Source organism: Spermophilus citellus, assembly GCF_964194105.1.
Source record: "Spermophilus citellus genome assembly, chromosome: X".
NCBI lineage: Eukaryota > Metazoa > Chordata > Mammalia > Rodentia > Sciuridae > Spermophilus > Spermophilus citellus.
In genome coordinates this window covers 104,844,554-104,863,042 of record NC_138190.1, presented here as the reverse complement: position 1 = coordinate 104,863,042, position 18,489 = coordinate 104,844,554, and positions in this window count along the sequence as shown.

The following is an 18,489-nucleotide window of genomic DNA, read 5'->3' as shown; positions in this document are numbered from 1 at the left end:
GATTCTGGTTTCAGGCTCTAATCTATGGATCATTTTAAGGTATCAAAGGAAGGAGAAGTTAATCTTATGAATTATGTGAAAAATCTATTTTCTATGCTGGCTGAGATAGACCACATATTCCAGAGGCAGAGTTCAGTAAAAGCATACTCTAATATTAACATCTGAAAGTCAGCTTCTGGTAACTGAAGTCCCAAGTGACCTATGTCTTTGTGAATTTGTGGGCAGAGATTCTGGATGCAGGTAGAGAGATTATAACCCATTCTGCCATGTGATTCACACCTAAGGCACTTATTCAGAGTATATGGCAATGTCTCAGATATGTCTGCATTTTCCCCTTCTCTGGGATTTGGTGTCATCATACATCATGTGGAAGTGAGAGTGCAGCTAGGATTCAGTGGTCTTTGAGATCTCTTTCAGACCCAGAAGATGCTATGGTAGTCTCAAAAAGGTATACTGAACTGGGAATGGAACACAGATGAGTGTCTGTCAAGAAAGTCTAAATTGTTGACATGTCTATATAAAGTGATTCCTTAAACCATTGTATAGGAAGATAGTAAGGCTTTCTCTCTAATGCATATCTCTTCATGTGTGTCTGGTACTTCCTATAATATATATTCATTTATCCATTGAATTGGGGGTGTGAATTCAAGTTTCTGAAGTAGGGGTTAAAATTTGGCCTCTGAGAATGAATTTGCACTATCTGGTTGTCATAGAAAACCAGCATCACCCATAATAACATGATGTACTTCTGGTTTCTATGACAACTGGACTATGCCATCTTACCCTAGGAGGAGAAACATTTAACTTGTATATTTACAGGCAGCAAGTGTGTGATACTTGCACTAAAATAAGATCATTAGGATGTCTACCTTGCTTGTGAATGTGTATGTATGTGATGCTTAAGGGAATCATTGATTATATTTTGCAAATCTAGGGGATGATTACTCCTCTTGTGGGGGGAGGCGGACAGCCACTACTGAGAGGATATTGAAGTGCCTGAGTCACCACTTAGTCTGTCTGCTTCCTTGTTTCTGTGTCCTCAGATGACATCTGTAATGTGAGGCTCTGCGATCTCAGATTTTGTAAAGCAAGTTCACAAACTATTTACTCTATGCACACCTCTCCAAGAAACATTTTGTACTACCTCTAAAATATATATCTTCATTTGTAATACATCTACATATGTCACAGAAAATTGGGGAAAGTATGTTATGAATGTACAAATTTCGAAACAAATGAAGTGCAACCCATTATGATTTGGATCCCATTGTTGTGGTTAAACATGATGTGGAGTTACACTGGTTGTGTATTCATATACAAGCATAGGAAAGTTATGTCAGATTCATTCTACTGTCTTTCCACCCTATTGTCATATATATCTAAAAACAAAAAATAAAAATATATATGAAGTTTTTTGAGAATTAAATTAAATGTGAGATATAATGAATATAATATAGAAGTACCAATGCTTTTTTTCTGGTCACCTGTGGATCATTTGCATACTTCCTATGTATCTGAACACCACTTTAGAAATTGCTGCTCTAAAGGGAAATATTTTTACTTATTGCATCACTAATAAAAAGCTGTAAATGGCTTCCTGTTACTGCAAGCATAAAGTACAAGATCCTTAATGAAGTCTCAGTTCTCAGTAATTGGTTTTGGTTGTGATTTTTGTTGATACGACATTTTTCCTATTCATTATTTAGGTTTCAAAAAGAAGGCAAATTATTTACAGGTTTGTATGTCCTAACAATGGAGACATGTTCTGAGAAATGTATCATTAGTGGATTTTGTCATTGTGTGAACACCATAAAGTCTACTTATAAAGATCTAGATAGTGTAGCCTATTATACACTTAGACTAATATATGTGTATATATGTGTGTATTTGTACACATATACATATAGTATAGCCTATTGCTCCTTGTCATGATGAAAAAAGAGCAAGAGATTAAATCAAACACAAGATAAAATACAGTAATCAAGAGAGGAGGCAAACATGACATGAATGAGGATGTGCCACTGTAACATGACATACTGTTTAACACTATTTTTTCAATTAGTAGGAGTGCACTTAAGTGAATACAATTATATTGTAGTGAATACATAAACTAGTAGCAGTAATTTATAATCATTATCAGGTTTTGTACACTATACATAAATTGTACATGCTATACTTTAATACAACTGAAGTGTGGTAGGTAAGTTTTTAACAGTATCACCACAAACACATAAGTAATACATTGTTCTATGATGTTACTGTGGCTTTGACTATGTAATAGGAATTTTCAGCTCCATTACAATTGCACAGGCCCACTGTTGTATATGTGGTCTATTATGTGATGTCATGGCACGTGACTATACTTATTGATTCTTTGAAGGAAAACTGTTTTAGTAATCAGTTAATAAATAAGGTATACCTTAATCTCTCAGTTTCACATTCCTGAATATGCTCTGTGATATTGAGACTTGGTGTTTGCTAACCCTGTTTCTGCTTTGTCACCTGATTAACTGTTAGGCTGCACTCATGGGGAATGCCTCAGGGACATATGAATCTGTCTGGGTTTTTAGCCCTCGTTCCCTCCTGACCTGCGGGAGAGATGGTGATAGCCCGCCCTGACCAGGACAGCCAAGAAAGGAGAGGGCCAATGCCAGCATCCAGCCCTCCCTCGCTGGAGGACAATCAGACATGTCAGGGAGACCAGTCAAAGCAGGAGCTCGTTTAATGAGAAAACACACACAGCTAATATAATGTACAGGAGCCAATCAGGATAAAGGTCAGCAGGGTGGGGAGGGTTCACGTGTACACCCATCTTACAAGCAGTAAGAGCTGTCCAGGAGGGTGGAAAGGTTCTGAGCCTATCCTAGGGGTGGTCCAATTTTTTGTCACAAACCACGGTAATGCCTTCTGGCTGATCGCCAGGCGCTATCTTAGCCACATGTGGCCCCAGGACCTGGAAGCGGGTAGCAGCCGGCAAGTTAGGTTTCCTCCTTTCTGATGCAACATGCCCCACATGTTACATCATGCCCTATATGAATCCATAGGAAGGGAAGCAAATGAACCACACATTCTAGGGATGAATTCCACTTGATCACAGTTATACTGCTAGTTTTATCTGCTGAAATATTTTTGAATTAATGAGGCATATTGGGCTGTAGTTTTCATTTCATGTGATAATTTTTCTTTTTTGATTTCAATGTAATGCTAGACTCATTTAATGAGTTGGGGACCATAACCTCCTTTTTTCCTAATAATTTGTGTAGAATAAATGTTATTGCCTTCTGTTTCTACCTATGGTACAAGAACAAGAACAAAATTTACCCTCTCTCTCAGTGTTATATTTGCTATAAAATATTGCCACAGATTTTATGGCTTGAAACAACACACATAAATCATTTTACAGTTCTGGAGGTCAAAATTCTGAAATGGGTTTCACTAGGTAAAAAACACACAAGGTCTCAGCAGGACCAGCTTCTTCCTCTATCTTCAAATCTAGGAGGTAGCATCTTCAAATATTTTGCTTTTATTTTCACCTTGCCTTCTTTCTTACAAGGACCCTTGTAATTATATCGGGCCAATGCTGATATTATAGGGTAATCTCCCCATTCAAGATCCTTAACTTATTCACAACAATAAATGGCCTTTTGCGATATAAGAAGATAAATTCATAGATTCTGGGCATTGGGATGTGAAGATATTTGAGATGGTCTATAACTCTATTTGTCACACCTTCCTGTGCAAAAACCAAAACAATCAGAAAAAAATATGTAACCATGGTTGATCTTCAACACACTGTGCATAAAGTAACACAGGACAGTGATAAAGGAGAGGTTAGAAACCAACAAGGTAAGTCCTTGTTGTCCCAATTTATTGGCTATGGAGAGTTTCCTGGGAGAAGAAACTAAGTTGGAGCCTAGTGGACTCCCTGAGTAGGAAAGATGTAGTAATCATCTGAGGAAATCACTATAACTAGAGATTATAAGACAGAAAACTAAAGAGGAAGAATCTTCACAGAGATAACTCCCTAGGTCTATAAAGAGTCCCACTGAGTATTAAGAATATTAATCAGTATAAGCACATGAGGAACTACCTCTGGCTTATGAAAACAAAAAGGGAAAATTTGAAATTATTAGAGAACAATGCCTAGTACTTACGTAGGAAAGGCAATAGTGCCTGTTCTCATCAAGGAGACTGGAAAACTCATAATTCACTTGCCGTTTGGTTAAATACATGAGAAATTTGTCTCATTAACAAGTAATAATTAACCTTGGACAGACTGTAACTTGAAACCTACCTGCCAAAATTACAAAAGTAATACCCAAGTAAAATTATTTTCAAGTAACTTAAATATATTTCAGAAAAATCCAGAATATGTACGGAAATACAAAAATATTCAACACCTAACAAAGGAGAATTCACAGCTGAACTATAAATCTACTTAATGATTGACAGGCATTCAATGAAGTGGGAAAACACAATATACATAATGAGAATGATAAATCTATCAAAACTGACTCAGAAGTGACATAAGAAGATTTTTTTGTTACTATATTCCATGTGTTCAAAATTAGAGAGTTAAATGAAAGATAATTTTTAAAAGATCAAAATTAGGGCTGGGGATGTGGCTCAGGTGGTAGCATGCTCGCCTGGCATGCGTGCGGTCTGGGTTCTATCCTCAGCACCCCCATACAAACAAAGATGTTGTGTCCGCCAAAAACTAAAAAATAAATATTAAAAAAATTCTCTCTCTTTCTCTCTCAAAAAAAATCAAAATTAAAGTTCTAGAGTTTTAATAAAAATGATCAAATTTGAGATGAACAATACACTGTACCCCGAACAAAACCTTAGCAAATAATTGTGTGGATAAACTGACATCCACCCAAAAGTTAACACAAGATTGGGGGAGAAGCAACAAAGTTAGAGGACTGACACTACTTGACTTCAAGTTTTAACTATAAATCTACATTAACCAAGACTGTGTGATATTGGTGAAAAAAAATAGACAAATAGATCAAAGAACAGAGAATAGAGCTGAGAAATCAATTCACATAAATAAAGTCAACTGATTTTTTACAAAAGGACAAAGGAAATTAAGTGGAGAAAAGGTAGTCTTTCAGCAAATGGTGCTAGAATGGGACACCCAAATGCAATAATAATTAATCTAGATACAGATCATAAATTTTAATGTTGTTATGGGCCATTAAACAGACTCCCTTTTTCCCTGAGACTCCCCTCATGTAAGAAATGCTTCTCCATAGAAAGCCCCACCTCTGTACCCATCAACAGTTGCTTAGGATATAGCATGTTTGGCAACCAAAAATGGCAATTCTTATACAATGTAAAAGAGTTCTCTTTTTGGTTCCCATTTTTCTTGGACAATGTACCCTGTCGAGATAATTGATTGTCTATATGTTAGTAATCATTTTTAAACTTGTACTCAACTAGGGACATTTTGGCCCACTCTCTTTTCTGCTTATGATTTTAGATCTCATGACATTTGTTTATGGTTTTGAATCATAGCAACAGCCACTTATGCTTTAATATAAAAGGTGTATTCAAACCCCAGGAGGGGGTCAAAGGGTATAGACTTGCAGCCTACCCCTTGGCCTACCAGCTGGTACCTCTGGACAGCCAACTGGTAAATAAAGTTTCTGTCACCTGCTTCAAAACCAACTTGGTGATTTATTGCCATCTTGCCTTAACATTTTGGATGCCCCAGAGGGATGATCATTGCAGTCAAGGCTGTAGCTCTCGAACGCAGGAATCCTGGATCCTCTGAAGTAGAGAAAGGGGCCCTCCATTTCTAGATTTGGGAACTCTCCGTTTTGCGAGGGTCTGGACTTCCTGTGGTTACCAATTTGAGCCTGCCCATGTGTGGTGTGAGGCACATGTGTAAATCCAGAGGCTTTGAAGGAGGATGGAACTGTATGTGTTGGGAGGTATCTCATTTGTTCTCTCCATTTGACTTGATTGTAAAGCCTTAGAAGTTCTAAGTGCCTGATAGTAAAGCTTTCGAATAATATCAGGGGCTCTCCTCTGGGGTATAGCAAGCATTTGATTATAAATCTTTCAATGTGTTTCAGGTGCTTGATTGTAAAGCCCAAAGGTGTATCAAGTGACCTTGTGGACTCTGTCAAGTCCCACCCAGCAAAGCTTCTGGTGATGATCTGGAGGCTAGGATTATGTGGAGGAGAGAGTGCCTGTCTTATGTTTTTGTCTTGGCCTATTTGTTGTTTGTTATTGTTTGTTCCCATTTTGTTTATGTTAATAACCATTTCAGTTTGCTTGTAACATTTTTTTCAACTGTTTGCCTTAGTGAAACTGGACAGTGACTGGCAGACCCACCACCTTTGGACTCATGCCTTGTTAGACTTTTGTCTCTCACCTTCCTTTTATTTCTGCCTATTGTTTTAATTGTTAGCCTTGTCATGGGAAACCTAATCAAACCTGGCCTGATCATCTACCTAGAAAAAGTTTTTTAACTGTGACTACTAAAGCTTGCATTGAAATGTAAAAGGCTGCCAACAGATGTTAAAAGTAAAATCTAAAGGTAATAAAAACATTCTAGAGATTGCCTTCATTTAGGAACTGGGCAAGTGGCTACCAGAGTAGACAATGTCAGTTCCTATAGAGGGCAGATTATAACTAGAGAGTTTTATAGGATTATCATTTCTAAGATATGTAAAAGTATAATTTTGTCTAGGAAATTTGGCTTTTGTCTCTCAGCCCTAGATATTCACACACACACCAAAACAAACAAACAAACAAACAAAAAACTTAAAGGCTTCACAGAATAACTTCCAACTATTGGAGGTGACCCAAAAGTTTTTAAACCATGACAGTCAGGCTGATAAATGTCTTTCCAAATTCCAGGCTAAGATTTTGGTGGCCAATATCCAAGAGATCAGAAAAATCTGTTTAGAATGGAGCTACATTTTGGGGAAGTTCCTACAGGGAGGAATAAGGCCCCGGCTTTTATCTGTGTCCCCTTAACTCTTTTCACCACTGATGAGTGGGACCACATCAGGAAGGAAGCCAGGAAAGATTTTAAAATTCTATATTTTTTGAGTTGTGATTTGGATCAGGCATGCTAAGTTAATATGTTTTTCTGATCAGACTTATTTTATCCAACTATAAAGGTTTTTTTACACTCCTCTTTGTTCAGAGGCCAATTTACAAGGGATAGCTCTCAATTTAACAGGTTTTAAAATAAGCTACAAGATCTTTGTTTGTCTATTTGCTTTGTGTATTGTCAGTCTACATGTATTATCGTTACTACATATGTTTGATGCTGAAATTGGCATATGAGCTCATAAATTAAAATTAAAAAAAATGGATCCAAATACCTTTTGTTCACATGATTTAAAAGTTCAATTTAAATTGGGTAAAGAAACAAAAAAGAAAAAGTAAAAATGTCTTTAAAGTTACTAATGCACAGTTTTGTTTCCAGGTGTTCAAACAGTTGTTGATAAAATATTAATGTCTATAAAATATCTAATATCCATTGTTTCTAGGATTTTTCTTCAACAGAAAAAAAGATTAATGTTGTTCAATGCATTTCTCTGATATCTTGGATTTAAAAATAAGTAAATTGGGTTTAACATATATGGGATTAGTCATAAATGTGTTTGCTAGAAACATCTAATTGGTTTACAAAGTTAAAATGCTAATTGTTAAATATAACACCAAGTATTCTTAACTCCTTAAATTCCATAGGTTAACATATATAAACATTAAATGGTGTTTTCATAAAATGGTAAATGAAAAAAAATTAAAATTACTTTGTGTCATCACTAAAAACAAGGTTACTAAGAGTTAAAAGTCCCAACATGTATAATTCTATATGCAAGGGATCCAAGGATTCAACTGCATTTCAATTAAAGTACTATAAATAACATAAAATATTTAATCTTATTAAGATAGAGTAATTTATCTAAATTAAAAAAATATAAGAGTTATTTCAGAGTATAAACAAAAAGAGAAGTCAACAGATTAAATAAACTATAAAATATATTTTGTAATTCTAGGTTAAAAAAGTCTTATAGTAAAGTAAAATTGTAATACATCTAAGTAAACAACAAGAGGAACTAATTAAGTAATAAAAAGGTCTATGTAAATGAAGGGTAAATTTTAAAAGGTTTGTGTAACTAAGTTGGTTATATATAAGTAACACAAACAGTTAAAGCTATTAAAGGTTTTTTTTTCCTAAAGTCAAATATTAATGTATTGACATAAATCAAAGTTTGATATACATGTTAAAATTATAAGGATTTCTTAAAACATCAATTTGCTATTTATATTGCATCTGTTAAGTTTTATTCTATAGATCAACTAGTCTTAAATTAAGGTTTGTACAACTCTGGTTAAATAGCAACTGTTGTTTTAGAGTATTGTACTATATTACAGAGTCTAGATTTTTCTTTAAAAGCTAGACTTGGTTAATATAAAAACATCAATGTGATTGTGGTACTATTACTCTTCTTTACATATTAAATGTATTCATATCTTTCAGATATACAAGTCTTTAAAGTGAAAGGTTTAAAGGAGCATTTTTTCAAGCTGGGTGTTCTCCAAAACTAAAGTTGTCTGAAACTGTAATTTTAGACTTATAAAGATGGCAAATTTTATTGGAGATTTATTTATTTATTTCATTTGATAGTTTGCAACCAAACCTTGGGTTACCTTTTAAATTGGGATATAAAAATTTAAAGGTATTTTTAAAAGATAATGAGAGCTTGATCTATTTAAAAGTTAATAATATAAAATATAAAAAATATTCTGCCACTTTCTTGCGCAAAAGGAAAGTACAAACCTCTCAGACTTTGTTTGATTCATGTTTTACATATAATGTTACATTATGTTAGCTAACATTCATGTAAACTAAGGAAACAATATATGTAAACTTTACAAAATGATATCTAAAAACGGAGGCAAAGATCAACTTCAGAACTAGAACACTTTACCTAAGATTTGTGAAATAAGGTTCTGCCTCCCATCTTACTACATGTTAAAATGCTTCCAAATTAGGTCAGATTTCAGTTCATTTAAAGTTGTATTCAAAAGATTGATTTTATTGTAGATATTACTGTGATCTCAAACAGAGGATATAATGTACAACTTAGCCAAGGTACGAAACTATGTACAAACTAAATAAGTTTTTACTCTTGTAATTTCTCTGTATTTTCTTTATAACTGTTGCCTGTTAATGTTTTGCAGAGGTACTGCTTCGAGAACACACAACCTAAGCTAATTTGAGATATTAAGCCATCATCTATAGACAAATAGTAATTAAAGGGGATAAAATTAACTATAAAGTTATAAGCATTAAAATTAAAACCCAGTACTTATACTTGTAAGTTAAAACCCAGTACTTTTACTGGTAAGATGTTTAAGACCAAGACATAAAAGATTAAGATTAAAATAAAGGGGCCAAGAAAACTAATATTTGGCTCTTGCCCTATGAGTCAGCGTGAACCCAGGGAAAAAAGGACAAATTTTGCAAATCAAGGCCACATAACCTCCCGATCAGGGAAATTAATGAGACCACTGGAGAATGGAAAGCTAAACCTTGCACATGCTGCAAAAGAGGAGGATCAATTGGAAAGGGGAAATATCCCTCATGCTTCCAAGGAAAGCCACATGGTCAGCAAGACCGTGACCCATTCTATTGCAGATGGCACTAGCAGAGCTAAAGGGCTGCTTACAAGTTCCCCAAGAATGTCTTCCAAGGGAACTCAGCTGACCTTAACAATAGATAGCAGCAAGGTCAGTTTGACCAGCTTGATCTTAAACACCGAGCAAAAACAGTTAAAAACAAAGCACAGACATTCTTGGTCATTTAAAAAAAAGAAATAATAGTTATTTTAATGTAACTTAAGATGTACATTTGTGTTAGCCCCCAAGAATAAGTAAGATTGGAGGCAACAGAAAAGAGATTCTTAGGCAGGAATGCCTGATAACTATCAAGAGAAACTGCCAGAGCCAGAAGATTTTAGTCAGTTTAAGGCCTATAGATCTTCCTAACCTCCTCCACAGGTAGATTTAATCAGTGTTTACTAGTATAATTATCTAGCCCTAACTAACAAAGGGATGTCTACTGAACACAGAGGTCATGCCAATAAAAGGGTATTTCACAAAAATTAGATGACATTAAGTAGCTTAACTAAATGTTGTGTTTACATTCCTAATAACTCTGACAATGTTAAAGATTTACATCCCCAAATAAAGTCTTCTTAGACTTTGTTAGGCCTTTTTATGGGGACAAATTCTCAGTTCTTATACCTCTTGGTGAGATATTATTGATTTTATCATCTTCATAATATTCATTGACAGGTTCCAGATGCTTCAACTGCTATTGTATTAATCGTATTTCAGTGCTCATGTCTTTTTTTCCCTCTCATAAAAGCACCCACACCCAGGTGACTTTACAACCTGTTCTTCCTGAACCACATTTTTTACCATTGACCCCTCCACTGACCCAATTTCTAAAACAGGACTCCAAACTGCTTGCTCCACTGCATGTTGCCCCCCTCAACTTGAAACAGAAAGAGCAGTCATCATCCTTTTTCTTACAACAGTAGGAGATCCCTAAAATTTGAGGGGAAAATTAAAGACAGATAGTGTAGATAGGTAATCGGGTCAAATTGCAAAATGGCTTTGGGTCAAAAAAAAAAAAGTTATTCATGTTTTTTTTTTTTTCTCTTGCTTGCACTGTTATAAGGCCCGAGCTAGTAAAACAATATATTTTATCAGTCAAATTAATGTATATGCTTGGCCATTACAATCCATTACCTAATTTAAAAGATAAATCAAAGATTTGATTTTTTCTAGAAAAGGGGGGAATGTTATGGGCCAAGGTATATCATATCTCAAATATATATAGTATGTGTGTATACATATAAATGTGTGTATGTGTATATATATATATATATATATATATATATATATACACACACACACACACACACACACACACACACACACTTATATAAATGCATATATATAATACCTGGAATCCCACAAATGTGTATATGCTAATTAAAATAAAAATTTAAATAATTAATAAGTAAACAAAAGCTTCAACAATATTGATTGTTAGCAGAAGAAAAAATAAAACAAAAGAAATACAAAGCATCTAAAGCATTATTATTGTTTTCCTATCACAATCTATGCTTTAGGATAAAGAGGGAGTCGGTAAGGGATACATATATAAGCTTCATTTGCACATTCACATTCTGCTATGCAGAGGGTCAGACACTACCAACCTCATTTTTCTTTATCAGCTAGCTCCCTAATAGGTACAATAGTGACACAGAAATTCTGCAGAACAGAAAAGAAGTTCTTTAAAATATCACCCCAATAAAAGTCCTTCACTTTAGCAAGGCTGTGTAATTTCTGTAGGGACAGAGGATAATCCCCTTTACGATTTTTTTTGATCTCCAGAAATAGTTATCTGTGTCATCTCCTCAGTCCAGGGGTACCACAACAGTAGCAGGAAAATGAATTTTTTCCTTAGAGTTCTGGATTCCATTTTTTCTTATTGGAACTCCCAAGTCATATCTGATGGTTGTTTTCACTCATAGAATATTTATTTATTTATTTATGCTGCTGCTTCCATATTTTCTCTTCTTGCTTTAGCTGTACATCTTCTACTTTGACTTAACTGCCAGTTCAGTTATTTTATATTTCCTATGTTTAATTCACTATTATTCAATTAAAAACTTCTTAAGGGGTTGTGGTAGTAGCACAATGGTAGAGCACTTGCCTAGCATGGGTAAGGCACTCGGCTCAATCTTCAGCATCATATAAAATAAATAAATAAATAAATAAAGGTAGTGTGTCCATCTGCAACTATTTTTTTCCAAAACATTCTTAATTTCATTAACTCTTCTTTTTATTTCTAGAACTCAATTTGAATTTGAAATTTTTTATAGTTCTCTCAGATTTACTTTATAGATTTTAAGTTTAGGTGCATAAATATTTGATAATAAATATTTATTTTTACTTATTTCTTCTAAGTGAAATATTTTATCTATTCACCAACATCTCTGCAATCCCTTCCTTGCCCCTTCCTAGCTTCTGATGACCACCATTTTACTTGACTTCTATAAGATCAACACTTTTAAATTGCACATGAGTGAGATCATGTAGTATGTGTCTGTCTGCTTCTGGTTTATTTCACTTAGCATAATATCCTCCACATAACTATATATACCACATTTTATTTATCCATGCATCCATTGATGGACACTGTTTTAGTCAGCTTTTTTTACTGGTGCAACCAAAAGACTTGATAAGAACAATTTTAGAGAAGGAAAATTTATTTTGCATTCATTGCTCTGGGCCCAAAGTGAAGCAGAACACCATGGCAGAAGTGTGTGGCAGAGAAAAATAGTTCAGCACAGTACCCCAGGAAGTTGAGAAAGAGAATTCCACTCACCAAAAACAAAATGCATACCCCAAAGGCACCCCTCTCAGTGACCTGACGCCTCCAGCCATACCCTAACTGCCTATGGTTACCACCCAGTTAATCCTCATTAGGGAATTAATGAACTGATTGTGTTAAAGCTCTTATAATCCAATAATTTCACCGCTAAATTTTCTTTCATTGTCTCACACATGAACTTTTAGGGTACAGATCATATTTAAACTGTAATAGACACATGCATTGATTCCATACATTGGCTAATGTGAATAGTGAAAGAATTCCCCACGCAAAGACACTTTGCCGGGAGAATTCCAATTTTATTGCAAAAGGCTGTGTGCTTATACAGATCTAAGGGGAGATGGCAGGACTTAGATAAATGGCAGGCCACCTGTTTATTGGCAAGTTCTTCCAGATATCAGCTCCGGAACCCAGGGATTAGTTCTTATTGGGGCTAAGGTTCCCCGCCAGTGAGATTTGAAATTGGCACCAGCGGGAGAGTTCACACCCGCAGGAACTTTCCACACCACTGCAGAAAAGGGGAAGGTAGGAAGAGGAGGTCGTTAGGTGCCATGTTGGGGTTTTTCTCTGGGGTGCGGCTGCCGTTTATACTTTTCCCAACATTCCTCCCTTTTTGTTTTCTTAGGAATTGGGGTGACGTTGGTCAGATCCGGCTGCTTCCTGCTGTGTGGGGGCGGTGTGAGGCCTAGAAAGGGAAGTGGAGGAATGTTCGGGGGGGGGGCAAGTCTGGGGATATCATGGCAACCAGAAATAAAACCCAGTGCCTATAGACAGCTACTTCCGTAGGAGTGAAGTCTATGAAAGTTCCCTGAAACCACAAGTCATCATGGCATCGAACCAGTCCTGGATGGAGGAGATTGTTGGTATCAGCCACTGGTCCTGTAACAGAGACTCTAGGAAATACTGGAAGCGTTGCCTCAACATGGTGTCACCAGCACCTGAAGAAGATCAGAGTGAACAAAAACAGGATGAAGATAAAAATTAAAGCAAAGGTCAATTTTTGGCAGAAGTTCCATGTTGGGGGACTGACAGAGAAGAGGCCAAGGGCCATGAGGCTTAAAAGGACATAAATACTCAAGAATCCAGGGTGGAAGATTAAGAGGTTCTCCGGACTTGTTGTCTCCCGCTGTCCGATGTCCATTGCATTCCATCGTGCCTGGTAGTAAACTTCAGCACTGAGTGAACTCTTCTCTTGAAGATGTTAGAGGCTGGTAGTGCCTAAGCAGAAGCTGGCTGAAAGTTTGATTAGAAATTTTATGCAATTGGGTTTGAAGGAACTTCATTATGCAGGGAAAGAGAGCGCAAAAAAGGAGCATCCCAATAAGGGGCCCCAAGAGAGGTAGCAAGTACGTGGTAAGAGAGGATTGGAAGAACCCTGTCATGGGATTAGAGGAGGTGGGTTTGAGCAATTGGGTCGATAATTCCTGCAATTTAACAACATTCTTTTCTATTAGCCCAGACTTATTAACATAGTAGCAACATTCCTCTCTGAGGAACAGGCATGTTCCCCCTTTTTCTGCAGTGAGGAGATCAATCGCCCTTGGGTTCTGTAAAGCCACTTGTGCCAATGAAGTAACCTGCCGCTGCAAGGAGCCCAGAGACTCAGCAGTGGTATCGAGCGCTTCTTGCAGAAAGACTGCCCTGTGGGTGCGTGAAGGTAGGGCCAACTGTCAGAATTCGGTGGGAGTATACAAAGACAGCTGAGGAACTACAGTAACCAAGAAACAGGTGCCAGAGACATTGGTCGTTGAGGTACTTAAAGACCTGTTACATCAGAGGAAATGTCCAGGTTGCATAAACGCAGGGCTCGATGGGGTGCTATAGCTCAAGGAACAAATGGGTAAAGGGTTCATTGTTGGCAGGTGGAAACAGATGAAAGGAAATGAAGTTTGGTGGAATAACTTTCCCATAGTGGGATACATGCCACATGTAGGGGTTTTCCTTTCTTAGAGAAATTGTAGGTTTTTGCTGAAATATTTCCTGCCGCTAATGGGACTGCTGCTAGAAGTGGATGACTAAGTGAAGCACAGAGGAAGCACTGAGAAGTAGGCACAGAAAGAAGGGTGGAGTTTAATAATCGAAGAGTTTGGTGTAGCAAATTGAGCCATGTGGGAGGAAGGCCTGAGGGGGCTGAAGGCTCTGAATCCTCTTTGGATGGGCTATGGATAAGATCTTGAAGTTTTGATTCTGACTCCTGGATGTGTTCGACTACCTGGATGGTTGCCTTAGGTGGCGTTATCAGGGAGCGGCCAACAGTCATCCATCCTTTGGGTTTGGCTGAGGTTGTCCGAGCATAGACAGCAAACTCAACATAGTCCCAACGTTTGACCTTGGGGTCAGGTGTATCTAAAGTATACCATTCATTGTTATTGGATGAAGAGCCCTTATGCCATTTGAGGTAACTAGAAGTCCACCCTTCAGGATAGCCAAGTGAGTGGTAAGAATAGCTACCGCGTTCATCATGGAGCCTGCATGACCAATAGGGGCACCCATTATATATCTCACGCCACCAATGGCAATAGTCTTTGGTTTGATCAAAAAGGAAGCAAATGAAAGGCCAGTTCCAGCTACTGGGAACGAAGGTCCTGGAAGGTGATAATTTTAGGGAAATAGAGGTGCAGTTGTGGATGAAGCAAGTAGTTGCATCCACTATGCGGACGTTCTGCATGCCATGTTCCGAGTATCGTTCTCGAAGGGTGAATTGGCACATGGTAGGAGAGGAGGATAAAGACCAGTCCTGACAGAGCACAGAAAACAGGCAGAGAGAGAAGACTAGGGTGTTGGGAAAGCTCACTGTGCCTTCTTTAAGAGGAATTGGGCTCTGGGGAACACCGTGTGAGCCGCAACTTAAAGGGGTGAGATGGGTGTGGAGAGCAGGAGTAAAGGGGAGGTTCAGGAGTGGAAGTGTGAAATGCCTCAACCCAACCAGAGAAAGTGTCTACAAAGATAAGGAGGTATTTAGTGCACCTTACTGGAGGCATGTTGGTGAAATCTACCTGCCAGTCAGCAGCAGGAATATGTCCCCGGGCTTGGTGGGAGGGAAACTGTTTAGGCCTTAAAGGAGTATGAGGGTTGGTCCGCTGACAGATCTGACAATTAGAGGCTATATTCTGTAGCATGGCTTTGTCAGAGGGGGTGAGGGGGAAGAAGCTCTGTAAAAAGAGGGTCAAAGACTGAGAATTGGAATGGAATAGAGTATGGAGGAACTCGAAAAGATCCTTGTTCTTACTGGAAGAAGTAGGGGCTTCAGATGGGCAGTCTAAAGTGGCCATTATATGTCCCTCAGGGGGGTCATAATTGGAACTGGTAGCAGCCATCCTTACCGCCTAGTCAGCTTTGGTGTTGCCCTCAGTGAAAAGAGAGCAGTCCTTCTGATGAGACCTACAATGGACAACTCCCAACTGGGTGGGTAAGTGGGAGGCCTCTATCAAATTGGTTATAAGAACCGAATTCGTGATCGCATTACCTTTGGTGGTAAGTAGGCCTCGCTCCTTCCATATTGCAGCATGGGATAATAGAATATGGAAGACATATTTTGAGTCAGTATAAAGGGTGAGGGATTTGCCTTATGCTAGAAGGCAGGCACGAGTGGCTGCTATGAGTTCAGCCTGCTGGTTGGTAGTTCCTGAAGGCAGAGCTTTGGCCTCTATATTCTCAGTGGCCGAAACTATGGCGTATCCATAGTAATAAGTGCCATTCTGCCTAAAGGATCTGCCGTCAGTAAACCAGATAAGGTCAGGCTTGGTGAGTGGTCTCTCAGAAATGGAAGAATGACAGGGGAGGAAATCATCTAAGGTTTCCAAGCAATTATGAGTTGGCGTGTCAGACGTGGGAGTCGTTGGGAGCAGTGAGGCAGGGTTCAGTGCAGAGCAGGGGAGGAACATTATTTTAGGGTTTTCCAGAAAGGAAGTGAGGAGCGACAGGACTCTGGATGGAGGAAGGGTTTGAAGGCCCTTATAAGCTAAAAGATCCTTCAAATGATGTGGGGAGTGGATAGTTAAAGGGGCCCCAAAAGTCAGCTTAGAGGCTTCTTTGTGTAAAATTTGTCCAACAACCAGAGCTCTTAAGCAAGGGGCCCACACACAGATGGTAGGGTCTAGTTGCTTGGACAAATATGCCACAGGTGCAAATGTAGGCCCATAGTTTTGACCTAAGACCCCAAGTGCTTGCCCCCCTTTTTCATGGACATATAGATGAAATGGTCTTGAAAGATCGGGAAGGTGAAGGGCGGGTGCCTTTAAGAGGAGTTGCTGAAGCCTGCGGAAGTGGTAGCGGGGGGAGGAGGCAAGAGATTCACGAGGGGGTCCCTTTTCTAGGTCATACAGGGGTTTGGCTAGAAGAGAGTAATTTGGGATCCAGGCCCTAAAATAACCTGCTAGTCCTAGGAATTATAGTATTTCAGCTTTTGTATGAGGCACTGGAAGATTAGAGAGGAGTTGCCTCCTATCCAGTGTTATTTCCTTTTTCCCAGGTGCAAGGCAAAAACCAAGGTAGGTGACAGTAGACTGGGAAACCTGGGCCTTGTGGGGAGATACCCTATATCCCTTGTCTGCTAGGAAATTAAGAAGCTGGGCGGTGTGGGATTCAGAGTGTTCCTAAGAGGGACTACATAGAAGAAGGTCATCGACATACTGAAGGAGAGTAGAGTCAGGACAGGTGGGATGAAAGGATGTGAGGTCCTGAGCAAGAACTTGGCCAAAGAGATGGGGACTATCCCTGAATCCTTGCAGGAGGACGGTCCAGGTAAGCTGACGAGAATTGTGGGTGCGAGGATCAGTCCACATAACAGCAAAGATATCCTGAGATTCTTAGGACAAGGGAATAGAAAAGAAGGCATCTTTTAAATCTAGGACTGAGAAGTGGGTAGTAGTGTCAGGGATCTGAGAGAGGAGGGTGTAAGGGTTGGGCACTAGGAGGTGGATGGGGACCACAGAGGAGTTGACAAGACGAAGTTCTTGAACCAGCCTGTAGGACCTGTTAGGTTTCTTAACTGCCAGAATGGGGGTGTTGAAAGGAGAGTGTGTAGGCCTAAGATATCCCTTTCGTAATAAGTCTTGGATGATGGGTTCTAATCCGAGGAGGGCTGTGGTTGTGAGTGGATATTGTGGTTGACTCTCATATCTTGAAGGGTCCCGTAAGACAATATGAATAGGACTGCATTTAGCCATAGAGGGTGTAGTTGTGTCCCAAACCTCAGGGTTAACTGGTTTAGATAGTTGTGGAAGAGTGTGTGAAGGAGGTGTATCTGTCCCTAGGAACATCATGAGGAAATGAGAGGTGGGAGAAGTGTGGGGTGATATGTGAATGGTGACTTTTAATAGTGAGAGTATGTCCCTTCCCAGAAGGGGAGTGGGGCAATGGCTCATAACGAGAAAGGAGTGTGTGAAGGACACACACATAGGGATCCCTGCATATAACATGATAGGGGGGGGGGGTTTCGAGGGAAAATCTGTTTACCTCCTACCCCGACAATAGTAGTTTTTGAGGGTGTGGTAGGACCCCAATACTCCCTCAAGACTGAAAAAGTGGCACCAGTATCCAAGAGGAAGGTAATGAAGTGTCCATCCACCAGGAAGGTGACCCTAGACTCTTGCTTCTTGATTGTAACAGTCGGGAGGGAAGGCCCAGGGCTCCATCAATCCTCCTCTGCCAAGCCCAGGAGAGGCTGGGGTTGCGGGGTGGCTGAGCAACCTCCCCTCTGGGTTGTTGGGCAGTCCACCCCCCAGTGTCCCCTTTGGTGGCACTTTGGGCAGGGGTGGAGGGTGTCCTTGGCGAAGGACAAGCCCTGGCCCAATGTCCCTCCTTACCACATTTGAACCAAGATCCAGGGGGTGTCTTATTAGGACGGTGTGGTGATGACCTTCTCTGAATGACATGGGCCAACATTTGGAATTTGGCGTTTTCAGCCCTCTGCCTACAGCATTCGCTTTCATCCTCTCTACCATGGAAAACCTTGAAAGTGACTGCAAGGATTTCATCTGAGGAGTAGCAGGGCCCTGTTCAAGCTTCTTAAGCTTGGCTTTAATGTCAGGGTAGCTTTGGGC